This window comes from Clarias gariepinus, chromosome 12 (assembly GCF_024256425.1).
Source record: "Clarias gariepinus isolate MV-2021 ecotype Netherlands chromosome 12, CGAR_prim_01v2, whole genome shotgun sequence".
Lineage (NCBI taxonomy): Eukaryota > Metazoa > Chordata > Actinopteri > Siluriformes > Clariidae > Clarias > Clarias gariepinus.
The window spans coordinates 15,111,415-15,124,208 of record NC_071111.1 but is presented as its reverse complement, the minus strand read 5'-3'; the positions used below and the strand labels follow the sequence as shown (position 1 = coordinate 15,124,208).

General features: G+C 43.7%; 15 non-coding genes across 15 annotated transcripts; 9 read left to right on the top strand and 6 right to left on the bottom strand.

Annotated features, from left to right (window-relative positions):
- Positions 1-108: 108 nt before the first annotated feature.
- Positions 109-180, bottom strand: trnaa-ugc (transfer RNA alanine (anticodon UGC)). The gene has a single exon. It is a non-coding gene; the product is annotated as a tRNA-Ala (tRNA).
- Positions 181-438: 258 nt separating this feature from the next.
- On the top strand, positions 439-503 carry trnaa-ugc (transfer RNA alanine (anticodon UGC)). The gene has a single exon. It is a non-coding gene; the product is annotated as a tRNA-Ala (tRNA).
- A 259-nt stretch (positions 504-762) lies between these two features.
- trnaa-ugc (transfer RNA alanine (anticodon UGC)) lies at positions 763-834 on the bottom strand. Its single transcript has one exon. It is a non-coding gene; the product is annotated as a tRNA-Ala (tRNA).
- A 280-nt stretch (positions 835-1,114) lies between these two features.
- On the top strand, positions 1,115-1,186 carry trnaa-cgc (transfer RNA alanine (anticodon CGC)). The gene has a single exon. It is a non-coding gene; the product is annotated as a tRNA-Ala (tRNA).
- Positions 1,187-2,353: 1,167 nt separating this feature from the next.
- Positions 2,354-2,425, top strand: trnaa-cgc (transfer RNA alanine (anticodon CGC)). Its single transcript has one exon. It is a non-coding gene; the product is annotated as a tRNA-Ala (tRNA).
- A 1,545-nt stretch (positions 2,426-3,970) lies between these two features.
- On the bottom strand, positions 3,971-4,042 carry trnaa-ugc (transfer RNA alanine (anticodon UGC)). The gene has a single exon. It is a non-coding gene; the product is annotated as a tRNA-Ala (tRNA).
- A 258-nt stretch (positions 4,043-4,300) lies between these two features.
- trnaa-ugc (transfer RNA alanine (anticodon UGC)) lies at positions 4,301-4,365 on the top strand. Its single transcript has one exon. It is a non-coding gene; the product is annotated as a tRNA-Ala (tRNA).
- A 1,108-nt stretch (positions 4,366-5,473) lies between these two features.
- On the bottom strand, positions 5,474-5,545 carry trnaa-ugc (transfer RNA alanine (anticodon UGC)). The gene has a single exon. It is a non-coding gene; the product is annotated as a tRNA-Ala (tRNA).
- A 280-nt stretch (positions 5,546-5,825) lies between these two features.
- Positions 5,826-5,897, top strand: trnaa-cgc (transfer RNA alanine (anticodon CGC)). The gene has a single exon. It is a non-coding gene; the product is annotated as a tRNA-Ala (tRNA).
- A 1,167-nt stretch (positions 5,898-7,064) lies between these two features.
- Positions 7,065-7,136, top strand: trnaa-cgc (transfer RNA alanine (anticodon CGC)). Its single transcript has one exon. It is a non-coding gene; the product is annotated as a tRNA-Ala (tRNA).
- Positions 7,137-8,681: 1,545 nt separating this feature from the next.
- trnaa-ugc (transfer RNA alanine (anticodon UGC)) lies at positions 8,682-8,753 on the bottom strand. The gene has a single exon. It is a non-coding gene; the product is annotated as a tRNA-Ala (tRNA).
- A 258-nt stretch (positions 8,754-9,011) lies between these two features.
- On the top strand, positions 9,012-9,076 carry trnaa-ugc (transfer RNA alanine (anticodon UGC)). The gene has a single exon. It is a non-coding gene; the product is annotated as a tRNA-Ala (tRNA).
- Positions 9,077-10,242: 1,166 nt separating this feature from the next.
- trnaa-cgc (transfer RNA alanine (anticodon CGC)) lies at positions 10,243-10,314 on the top strand. The gene has a single exon. It is a non-coding gene; the product is annotated as a tRNA-Ala (tRNA).
- A 1,089-nt stretch (positions 10,315-11,403) lies between these two features.
- trnaa-ugc (transfer RNA alanine (anticodon UGC)) lies at positions 11,404-11,475 on the bottom strand. Its single transcript has one exon. It is a non-coding gene; the product is annotated as a tRNA-Ala (tRNA).
- A 280-nt stretch (positions 11,476-11,755) lies between these two features.
- trnaa-cgc (transfer RNA alanine (anticodon CGC)) lies at positions 11,756-11,827 on the top strand. Its single transcript has one exon. It is a non-coding gene; the product is annotated as a tRNA-Ala (tRNA).
- Positions 11,828-12,794: the final 967 nt, after the last annotated feature.

The following is a 12,794-nucleotide window of genomic DNA, read 5'->3' as shown; positions in this document are numbered from 1 at the left end:
CATTGGTCAATGCAAACGTCCATTATAAATTGCCCACAGTCTCTTACAGAGGCAGAACAAGAACTATACAGAGTTTGATGTGCCATGAAACGCTCATAAAGAAGCGTTTGGAGATGCCGGGGATTGAACCCGGGGCCTCATACATGCAAAGCATGCGCTCTACCACTGAGCTACATCCCCTAACGGCCACGTTAGACTGTAGCACAGGGAAGTTGACTCCGCAAATCCTGGTGATGCCATCGTATCTCTACTATTGGTCACATGCCATTTTCGAGGGCCCTTGATGGTTGAGCTCCCTCTAGAGGTGAATCTTTTAACGACTTGTGTTTAAACAAGAACGAGTACCTGTATTATCCAGATGCTTCTTTCCAAGACGCCACTATTGTCCTTCAGTGCCTGTTAGCACCTCTGAGAAAGGGTGGCGTGTTTTCCGGAGACGAGCTCAGTGGTAGAGCGCATGCTTTGCATGTATGAGGTCCCGGGTTCAATCCCCGGCATCTCCATGAAGCAGCACATTTTAAACATAAGAAAGTAATGGCTAGAGGGGAAGTAAGAAGGTCTGCTGTTTGGGATTTTTTCAATGAGCATTTGGATGTGGAAAAGCATCTGTAGGTTAGTTCTTTTGTTTGAACCTTTTTCCAGAGAAGTCAAGAGTCCGTCTGGAGATGCCAGTGTACGGATGTACAGTAGACATCTTCAAATGCACTATAGAGAGAACTATACAGAGTTTGATGTGCCATGAAATGCTCATAAAGAAGCGTTTGGAGATGCCGGGGATTGAACCCGGGGCCTCATACATGCAAAGCATGCGCTCTACCACTGAGCTACATCCCCCAACGGCCACATTAGACTGTAGCACAGGGAAGTTGAATCGGCAAATCCTGGTGATGCTATCGACAGGATCACATGCCATTTTCGAGGGCCCTTGATGGTTGAGCTCCCTCTAGAGGTGAATCTTTAAATGACTTGTGTTTAAACAAGAACGAGTACCTGCATTATACAGATGCTTCTTTCCAAGACGCCACTATTGTCCTTCAGTGCCTGTTAGCACCTCTGAGAAAGGGTGGCGTGTTTTCCGGAGACGATCGGGAACGTCGGGTGATCTTCTCCCTGTGGGGATGTAGCTCAGTGGTAGAGCGCATGCTTCGCATGTATGAGGTCCCGGGTTCAATCCCCGGCATCTCCATGAAGCAGCACATTTTAAACATAAGAAAGTAATGGCTAAAGGGGAAGTTACATCGAATTGCTAAATCCCTGCAAAATTGTAATGCCTAACAGCCCCGTTTTCAGCATTCAGATTATTTCTTTCCACATAAACCTCTTAAAAAAATCTTTGATATTGTGTAATGTGAACTATATTCACTGTCCAGAACCTGTGATTATAACATACGGTATGCCTAGGCTCAACGTAATGAAAACTACTTACACCCACACACGCATTCACACCAAGGGTTATAACTCGACTTGAAATGATACATGGATACCAAGACCTGATTTCTTTGTGTTGCTCCAACCAGACAGTGGATTCAATGTGGCAACAGCCTCCACCAAAATTCACACACCTGAGCTTCAGCTAGCTATATTGCTTGCCACACAGCTATTAGATGAAAAGACAAGTTGGGGCAATCAGTAGGCTCAGGCTTGCGAAAAGGACTTGAGTATTCATCGTACAGCCCTTACTTGCTCTGTGATTTCCCCTTGAATATTTAAAGCCTTGGTGAAGTATATAGGGGAGTCTTCGATTTCTGTGATAATAGACGAGAGCACATACAACCGCAATGCACGGTTTTCATCATCCTTACGGAGAGAATGCACGGTGTATTTGTTAACTGCAAACTTGACCTATCACATAGAGAACTATACGGAGTGCAGTAAGGAGCCTATAAAGAAGCCTCTTGCAAATCATGCATTCTCCCACTGAGCTACATCCCCACAGCGATTGAGCAGCATTACTTTGTAGAACAGGGAAGTCGAATTGGCAATTCCTAGCGATGACGTCATCGTTGGCCTAAACCACCCGATCAACCGTGGATGAAAATAGCTCTACCACTGAGCTACATCCCCCAACGGCCACATTAGACTGTAGCACAGGGAAGTTGAATCGGCGAATCCTGGTGATGCCATCGTATCTCTACTATTGGTCACATGCCATTTTCGAGGGCCCTTGATGGTTGAGCTCCCTCTAGAGGTGAATCTTTAAATGACTTGTGTTTAAACAAGAACGAGTACCTGCATTATACAGATGCTTCTTTCCAAGACAACACTATTGTCCTTCAGTGCCTGTTAGCACCTCTGAGAAAGGGTGGCGTGTTTTCCGGAGACGATCGGGAACGTCGGGTGATCTTCACCCTGTGGGGATGTAGCTCAGTGGTAGAGCGCATGCTTCGCATGTATGAGGTCCCGGGTTCAATCCCCGGCATCTCCATGAAGCAGCACATTTTAAACATAAGAAAGTAATGGCTAAAGGGGAAGTTACATCGAATTGCTAAATCCCTGCAAAATTGTAATGCCTAACAGCCCCGTTTTCAGCATTCAGATTATTTCTTTCCACATAAACCTCTTAAAAAATCTTTGATATTGTGTAATGTGAACTATATTCACTGTCCAGAACCTGTGATCATAACATACGGTATGCCTAGGCTCAACGTAATGAAAACTACTTACACCCACACACGCATTCACACCAAGGGTTATAACTCGACTTGAAATGATACATGGATACCAAGACCTGATTTCTTTGTGTTGCTTCAACCAGACAGTGGATTCAATGTGGCAACAGCCTCCACCAAAATTCACACACCTGAGCTTCAGCTAGCTATATTGCTTGCCACACAGCTATTAGATGAAAAGACAAGTTGGGGCAATCAGTAGGCTCAGGCTTGCGAAAAGGACTTGAGTATTCATCGTACAGCCCTTACTTGCTCTGTGATTTCCCCTTGAATATTTAAAGCCTTGGTGAAGTATATAGGGGAGTCTTCGATTTCTGTGATAATAGACGAGAGCACATACAACCGCAATGCACGGTTTTCATCATCCTTACGGAGAGAATGCACGGTGTATTTGTTAACTGCAAACTTGACCTATCACATAGAGAACTATACGGAGTGCAGTAAGGAGCCTATAAAGAAGCCTCTTGCAAATCATGCATTCTCCCACTGAGCTACATCCCCACAGCGATTGAGCAGCATTACTTTGTAGAACTTTCTTTTCCTCTGTTCCCTTCAGTTTGCATGTTTGCTTCCTCTTGCACCTGCTGATCCAAGGTTTTTTACTGTACTGCTCTTTTTATATGTTTTGCTTTCAAAGCGTGTAATATAAATAAACAGCAAGCCAAACTCTGTTCAAGAGCCAGGATATGAGCGTCTTGCTCCTTTAATAGTTCAATGTGTGGTTTACACAATCACTCTATGGCCAATGAACCGAGTAAAACTGTAAATAAAATGAAAGAAATACAGAAAATTATTTAACCGTAACAACTTATCTGTTTAGCAAGTAAAACACAGATACATCGCTGGTTGGAAACATTCTCCATGCAGATCACTAGTGCAATGTGAGATTGGCAATCACAACATAGTTGATTACACCATCCTTAAACTGAACATACAATTCTGCAATATAAACTGGACATAATAATGATTCAAATGAACTTACAACCAGTGCTTTCAAAAGGATTTAGAAGAAAGGTGCGGCACAAACATGTCAAGGGTTGCTGTATCTAGAGCTCGCTGTTTCGCTAGTTTGCCGTTTTCTTTTACCTAACATGCGTCACTCATGAAAACACCTCAAATTAAGAGTCCACACTGCCACCTAGTGGTCGGCGAAAATAAACTTGTACTGAACATTAAAGTATCACAAAATACAACATTGGTCAATGCAAACGTCCATTATAAATTGCCCACAGTCTCTTACAGAGGCAGAACAAGAACTATACAGAGTTTGATGTGCCATGAAACGCTCATAAAGAAGCGTTTGGAGATGCCGGGGATTGAACCCGGGGCCTCATACATGCAAAGCATGCGCTCTACCACTGAGCTACATCCCCTAACGGCCACGTTAGACTGTAGCACAGGGAAGTTGACTCCGCAAATCCTGGTGATGCCATCGTATCTCTACTATTGGTCACATGCCATTTTCGAGGGCCCTTGATGGTTGAGCTCCCTCTAGAGGTGAATCTTTTAACGACTTGTGTTTAAACAAGAACGAGTACCTGTATTATCCAGATGCTTCTTTCCAAGACGCCACTATTGTCCTTCAGTGCCTGTTAGCACCTCTGAGAAAGGGTGGCGTGTTTTCCGGAGACGAGCTCAGTGGTAGAGCGCATGCTTTGCATGTATGAGGTCCCGGGTTCAATCCCCGGCATCTCCATGAAGCAGCACATTTTAAACATAAGAAAGTAATGGCTAGAGGGGAAGTTACATCGAATTACTAAATCCCTGCAAAATTGTAATGCCTAACAGCCCCGTTTTCAGCATTCAGATTATTTCTTTCCACATAAACCTCTTAAAAAATCTTTGATATTGTGTAATGTGAACTATATTCACTGTCCAGAACCTGTGATCATAACATACGGTATGCCTAGGCTCAACGTAATGAAAGCTACTTACACCCACACACGCATTCACACCAAGGGTTATAACTCGACTTGAAATGATACATGGATACCAAGACCTGATTTCTTTGTGTTGCTTCAACCAGACAGTGGATTCAATGTGGCAACAGCCTCCACCAAAATTCACACACCTGAGCTTCAGCTAGCTATATTGCTTGCCACACAGCTATTAGATGAAAAGACAAGTTGGGGCAATCAGTAGGCTCAGGCTTGCGAAAAGGACTTGAGTATTCATCGTACAGCTCTTACTTGCTCTGTGATTTCCCCTTGAATATTTAAAGCCTTGGTGAAGTATATAGGGGAGTCTTCGATTTCTGTGATAATAGACGAGAGCACATACAACCGCAATGCACGGTTTTCATCATCCTTACGGAGAGAATGCACGGTGTATTTGTTAACTGCAAACTTGACCTATCACATAGAGAACTATACGGAGTGCAAGTAAGGAGTACGGAGTGCAGTAAGGAGCCTATAAAGAAGCCTCTTGCAAATCATGCATTCTCCCACTGAGCTACATCCCCACAGCGATTGAGCAGCATTACTTTGTAGAACAGGGAAGTCGAATTGGCAATTCCTAGCGATGACGTCATCGTTGGCCTAAACCACCCGATCAACCGTGGATGAAAATAGCAAAGGAGGGATTTCTTTTGTTTAAGAAGGTCTGCTGTTTGGGATTTTTTCAATGAGCATTTGGATGTGGAAAAGCATCTGTAGGTTAGTTCTTTTGTTTGAACCTTTTTCCAGAGAAGTCAAGAGTCCGTCTGGAGATGCCAGTGTACGGATGTACAGTAGACATCTTCAAATGCACTATAGAGAGAACTATACAGAGTTTGATGTGCCATGAAATGCTCATAAAGAAGCGTTTGGAGATGTCGGGGATTGAACCCGGGGCCTCATACATGCAAAGCATGCGCTCTACCACTGAGCTACATCCCCCAACGGCCACATTAGACTGTAGCACAGGGAAGTTGAATCGGCAAATCCTGGTGATGCCATCGCCAGGATCACATGCCATTTTCGAGGGCCCTTGATGGTTGAGCTCCCTCTAGAGGTGAATCTTTAAATGACTTGTGTTTAAACAAGAACGAGTACCTGCATTATACAGATGCTTCTTTCCAAGACGCCACTATTGTCCTTCAGTGCCTGTTAGCACCTCTGAGAAAGGGTGGCGTGTTTTCCGGAGACGATCGGGAACGTCGGGTGATCTTCTCCCTGTGGGGATGTAGCTCAGTGGTAGAGCGCATGCTTCGCATGTATGAGGTCCCGGGTTCAATCCCCGGCATCTCCATGAAGCAGCACATTTTAAACATAAGAAAGTAATGGCTAAAGGGGAAGTTACATCGAATTGCTAAATCCCTGCAAAATTGTAATGCCTAACAGCCCCGTTTTCAGCATTCAGATTATTTCTTTCCACATAAACCTCTTAAAAAAATCTTTGATATTGTGTAATGTGAACTATATTCACTGTCCAGAACCTGTGATTATAACATACGGTATGCCTATGCTCAACGTAATGAAAACTACTTACACCCACACACGCATTCACACCAAGGGTTATAACTCGACTTGAAATGATACATGGATACCAAGACCTGATTTCTTTGTGTTGCTCCAACCAGACAGTGGATTCAATGTGGCAACAGCCTCCACCAAAATTCACACACCTGAGCTTCAGCTAGCTATATTGCTTGCCACACAGCTATTAGATGAAAAGACAAGTTGGGGCAATCAGTAGGCTCAGGCTTGCGAAAAGGACTTGAGTATTCATCGTACAGCCCTTACTTGCTCTGTGATTTCCCCTTGAATATTTAAAGCCTTGGTGAAGTATATAGGGGAGTCTTCGATTTCTGTGATAATAGACGAGAGCACATACAACCGCAATGCACGGTTTTCATCATCCTTACGGAGAGAATGCACGGTGTATTTGTTAACTGCAAACTTGACCTATCACATAGAGAACTATACGGAGTGCAGTAAGGAGCCTATAAAGAAGCCTCTTGCAAATCATGCATTCTCCCACTGAGCTACATCCCCACAGCGATTGAGCAGCATTACTTTGTAGAACAGGGAAGTCGAATTGGCAATTCCTAGCGATGACGTCATCGTTGGCCTAAACCACCCGATCAACCGTGGATGAAAATAGCTCTACCACTGAGCTACATCCCCCAACGGCCACATTAGACTGTAGCACAGGGAAGTTGAATCGGCGAATCCTGGTGATGCCATCGTATCTCTACTATTGGTCACATGCCATTTTCGAGGGCCCTTGATGGTTGAGCTCCCTCTAGAGGTGAATCTTTAAATGACTTGTGTTTAAACAAGAACGAGTACCTGCATTATACAGATGCTTCTTTCCAAGACAACACTATTGTCCTTCAGTGCCTGTTAGCACCTCTGAGAAAGGGTGGCGTGTTTTCCGGAGACGATCGGGAACGTCGGGTGATCTTCACCCTGTGGGGATGTAGCTCAGTGGTAGAGCGCATGCTTCGCATGTATGAGGTCCCGGGTTCAATCCCCGGCATCTCCATGAAGCAGCACATTTTAAACATAAGAAAGTAATGGCTAAAGGGGAAGTTACATCGAATTGCTAAATCCCTGCAAAATTGTAATGCCTAACAGCCCCGTTTTCAGCATTCAGATTATTTCTTTCCACATAAACCTCTTAAAAAATCTTTGATATTGTGTAATGTGAACTATATTCACTTTCCAGAACCTGTGATCATAACATACGGTATGCCTAGGCTCAACGTAATGAAAACTACTTACACCCACACACGCATTCACACCAAGGGTTATAACTCGACTTGAAATGATACATGGATACCAAGACCTGATTTCTTTGTGTTGCTTCAACCAGACAGTGGATTCAATGTGGCAACAGCCTCCACCAAAATTCACACACCTGAGCTTCAGCTAGCTATATTGCTTGCCACACAGCTATTAGATGAAAAGACAAGTTGGGGCAATCAGTAGGCTCAGGCTTGCGAAAAGGACTTGAGTATTCATCGTACAGCCCTTACTTGCTCTGTGATTTCCCCTTGAATATTTAAAGCTTTGGTGAAGTATATAGGGGAGTCTTCGATTTCTGTGATAACAGACGAGAGCACATACAACCGCAATGCACGGTTTTCATCATCCTTACGGAGAGAATGCACGGTGTATTTGTTAACTGCAAACTTGACCTATCACATAGAGAACTATACGGAGTGCAGTAAGGAGCCTATAAAGAAGCCTCTTGCAAATCATGCATTCTCCCACTGAGCTACATCCCCACAGCGATTGAGCAGCATTACTTTGTAGAACTTTCTTTTCCTCTGTTCCCTTCAGTTTGCATGTTTGCTTCCTCTTGCACCTGCTGATCCAAGGTTTTTTACTGTACTGCTCTCTTTATATGTTTTGCTTTCAAAGCGTGTAATATAAATAAACAGCAAGCCAAACTCTGTTCAAGAGCCAGGATATGAGCGTCTTGCTCCTTTAATAGTTCAATGTGTGGTTTACACAATCACTCTATGGCCAATGAACCGAGTAAAACTGTAAATAAAATGAAAGAAATACAGAAAATTATTTAACCGTAACAACTTATCTGTTTAGCAAGTAAAACACAGATACATCGCTGGTTGGAAACATTCTCCATGCAGATCACTAGTGCAATGTGAGATTGGCAATCACAACATAGTTGATTACACCATCCTTAAACTGAACATACAATTCTGCAATATAAACTGGACATAATAATGATTCAAATGAACTTACAACCAGTGCTTTCAAAAGGATTTAGAAGAAAGGTGCGGCACAAACATGTCAAGGGTTGCTGTATCTAGAGCTCGCTGTTTCGCTAGTTTGCCGTTTTCTTTTACCTAACATGCGTCACTCATGAAAACACCTCAAATTAAGAGTCCACACTGCCACCTAGTGGTCGGCGAAAATAAACTTGTACTGAACATTAAAGTATCACAAAATACAACATTGGTCAATGCAAACGTCCATTATAAATTGCCCACAGTCTCTAACAGAGGCAGAACAAGAACTATACAGAGTTTGATGTGCCATGAAACGCTCATAAAGAAGCGTTTGGAGATGCCGGGGATTGAACCCGGGGCCTCATACATGCAAAGCATGCGCTCTACCACTGAGCTACATCCCCCAACGGCCACGTTAGACTGTAGCACAGGGAAGTTGACTCCGCAAATCCTGGTGATGCCATCGTATCTCTACTATTGGTCACATGCCATTTTCGAGGGCCCTTGATGGTTGAGCTCCCTCTAGAGGTGAATCTTTTAACGACTTGTGTTTAAACAAGAACGAGTACCTGTATTATCCAGATTCTTCTTTCCAAGACGCCACTATTGTCCTTCAGTGCCTGTTAGCACCTCTGAGAAAGGGTGGCGTGTTTTCCGGAGACGAGCTCAGTGGTAGAGCGCATGCTTTGCATGTATGAGGTCCCGGGTTCAATCCCCGGCATCTCCATGAAGCAGCACATTTTAAACATAAGAAAGTAATGGCTAGAGGGGAAGTTACATCGAATTACTAAATCCCTGCAAAATTGCAATGCCTAACAGCCCCGTTTTCAGCATTCAGATTATTTCTTTCCACATAAACCTCTTAAAAAATCTTTGATATTGTGTAATGTGAACTATATTCACTGTCCAGAACCTGTGATCATAACATACGGTATGCCTAGGCTCAACGTAATGAAAGCTACTTACACCCACACACGCATTCACACCAAGGGTTATAACTCGACTTGAAATGATACATGGATACCAAGACCTGATTTCTTTGTGTTGCTTCAACCAGACAGTGGATTCAATGTGGCAACAGCCTCCACCAAAATTCACACACCTGAGCTTCAGCTAGCTATATTGCTTGCCACACAGCTATTAGATGAAAAGACAAGTTGGGGCAATCAGTAGGCTCAGGCTTGCGAAAAGGACTTGAGTATTCATCGTACAGCTCTTACTTGCTCTGTGATTTCCCCTTGAATATTTAAAGCCTTGGTGAAGTATATAGGGGAGTCTTCGATTTCTGTGATAATAGACGAGAGCACATACAACCGCAATGCACGGTTTTCATCATCCTTACGGAGAGAATGCACGGTGTATTTGTTAACTGCAAACTTGACCTATCACATAGAGAACTATACGGAGTGCAGTAAGGAGCCTATAAAGAAGCCTCTTGCAAATCATGCATTCTCCCACTGAGCTACATCCCCACAGCGATTGAGCAGCATTACTTTGTAGAACAGGGAAGTCGAATTGGCAATTCCTAGCGATGACGTCATCGTTGGCCTAAACCACCCGATCAACCATGGATGAAAATAGCTCTACCACTGAGCTACATCCCCCAACGGCCACATTAGACTGTAGCACAGGGAAGTTGAATCGGCGAATCCTGGTGATGCCATCGTATCTCTACTATTGGTCACATGCCATTTTCGAGGGCCCTTGATGGTTGAGCTCCCTCTAGAGGTGAATCTTTAAATGACTTGTGTTTAAACAAGAACAAGTACCTGCATTATACAGATGCTTCTTTCCAAGACGCCACTATTGTCCTTCAGTGCCTGTTAGCACCTCTGAGAAAGGCTGACGTGTTTTCCGAAGACGATCGGGAACGTCGGGTGATCTTCACCCTGTGGGGATGTAGCTCAGTTGTAGAGCGCATGCTTCGCATGTATGAGGTCCCGGGTTCAATCCCCGGCATCTCCATGAAGCAGCACATTTTAAACATAAGAAAGTAATGGCTAAAGGAGAAGTTACATCGAATTGCTAAATCCCTGCAAAATTGTAATGCCTAACAGCCCCGTTTTCAGCATTCAGATTATTTCTTTCCACATAAACCTCTTAAAAAAATCTTTGATATTGTGTAATGTGAACTATATTCACTGTCCAGAACCTGTGATCATAACATACGGTATGCCTAGGCTCAACGTAATGAAAACTACTTACACCCACACACGCATTCACACCAAGGGTTATAACTCGACTTGAAATGATACATGGATACCAAGACCTGATTTCTTTGTGTTGCTCCAACCAGACAGTGGATTCAATGTGGCAACAGCCTCCACCAAAATTCACACACCTGAGCTTCAGCTAGCTATATTGCTTGCCACACAGCTATTAGATGAAAAGACAAGTTGGGGCAATCAGTAGGCTCAGGCTTGCGAAAAGGACTTGAGTATTCATCGTACAGCCCTTACTTGCTCTGTGATTTCCCCTTGAATATTTAAAGCCTTGGTGAAGTATATAGGGGAGTCTTCGATTTCTGTGATAATAGACGAGAGCACATACAACCGCAATGCACGGTTTTCATCATCCTTACGGAGAGAATGCACGGTGTATTTGTTAACTGCAAACTTGACCTATCACATAGAGAACTATACGGAGTGCAGTAAGGAGCCTATAAAGAAGCCTCTTGCAAATCATGCATTCTCCCACTGAGCTACATCCCCACAGCGATTGAGCAGCATTACTTTGTAGAACAGGGAAGTCGAATTGGCAATTCCTAGCGATGACGTCATCGTTGGCCTAAACCACCCGATCAACCGTGGATGAAAATAGCAAAGGAGGGATTTCTTTTGTTTAAGAAGGTCTGCTGTTTGGGATTTTTTCAATGAGCATTTGGATGTGGAAAAGCATCTGTAGGTTAGTTCTTTTGTTTGAACCTTTTTCCAGAGAAGTCAAGAGTCCGTCTGGAGATGCCAGTGTACGGATGTACAGTAGACATCTTCAAATGCACTATAGAGAGAACTATACAGAGTTTGATGTGCCATGAAATGCTCATAAAGAAGCGTTTGGAGATGCCGGGGATTGAACCCGGGGCCTCATACATGCAAAGCATGCGCTCTACCACTGAGCTACATCCCCCAACGGCCACATTAGACTGTAGCACAGGGAAGTTGAATCGGCAAATCCTGGTGATGCCATCGCCAGGATCACATGCCATTTTCGAGGGCCCTTGATGGTTGAGCTCCCTCTAGAGGTGAATCTTTAAATGACTTGTGTTTAAACAAGAACGAGTACCTGCATTATACAGATGCTTCTTTCCAAGACGCCACTATTGTCCTTCAGTGCCTGTTAGCACCTCTGAGAAAGGGTGGCGTGTTTTCCGGAGACGATCGGGAACGTCGGGTGATCTTCTCCCTGTGGGGATGTAGCTCAGTGGTAGAGCGCATGCTTCGCATGTATGAGGTCCCGGGTTCAATCCCCGGCATCTCCATGAAGCAGCACATTTTAAACATAAGAAAGTAATGGCTAAAGGGGAAGTTACATCGAATTGCTAAATCCCTGCAAAATTGTAATGCCTAACAGCCCCGTTTTCAGCATTCAGATTATTTCTTTCCACATAAACCTCTTAAAAAAATCTTTGATATTGTGTAATGTGAACTATATTCACTGTCCAGAACCTGTGATCATAACATACGGTATGCCTAGGCTCAACGTAATGAAAACTACTTACACCCACACACGCATTCACACCAAGGGTTATAACTCGACTTGAAATGATACATGGATACCAAGACCTGATTTCTTTGTGTTGCTCCAACCAGACAGTGGATTCAATGTGGCAACAGCCTCCACCAAAATTCACACACCTGAGCTTCAGCTAGCTATATTGCTTGCCACACAGCTATTAGATGAAAAGACAAGTTGGGGCAATCAGTAGGCTCAGGCTTGCGAAAAGGACTTGAGTATTCATCGTACAGCCCTTACTTGCTCTGTGATTTCCCCTTGAATATTTAAAGCCTTGGTGAAGTATATAGGGGAGTCTTCGATTTCTGTGATAATAGACGAGAGCACATACAACCGCAATGCACGGTTTTCATCATCCTTACGGAGAGAATGCACGGTGTATTTGTTAACTGCAAACTTGACCTATCACATAGAGAACTATACGGAGTGCAGTAAGGAGCCTATAAAGAAGCCTCTTGCAAATCATGCATTCTCCCACTGAGCTACATCCCCACAGCGATTGAGCAGCATTACTTTGTAGAACAGGGAAGTCGAATTGGCAATTCCTAGCGATGACGTCATCGTTGGCCTAAACCACCCGATCAACCGTGGATGAAAATAGCAAAGGAGGGATTTCTTTTGTTTAAGAAGGTCTGCTGTTTGGGATTTTTCCAATGAGCATTTGGATGTGGAAAAGCATCTGTAGGTTAGTTCTTTTGTTTGAACTTTTTTCC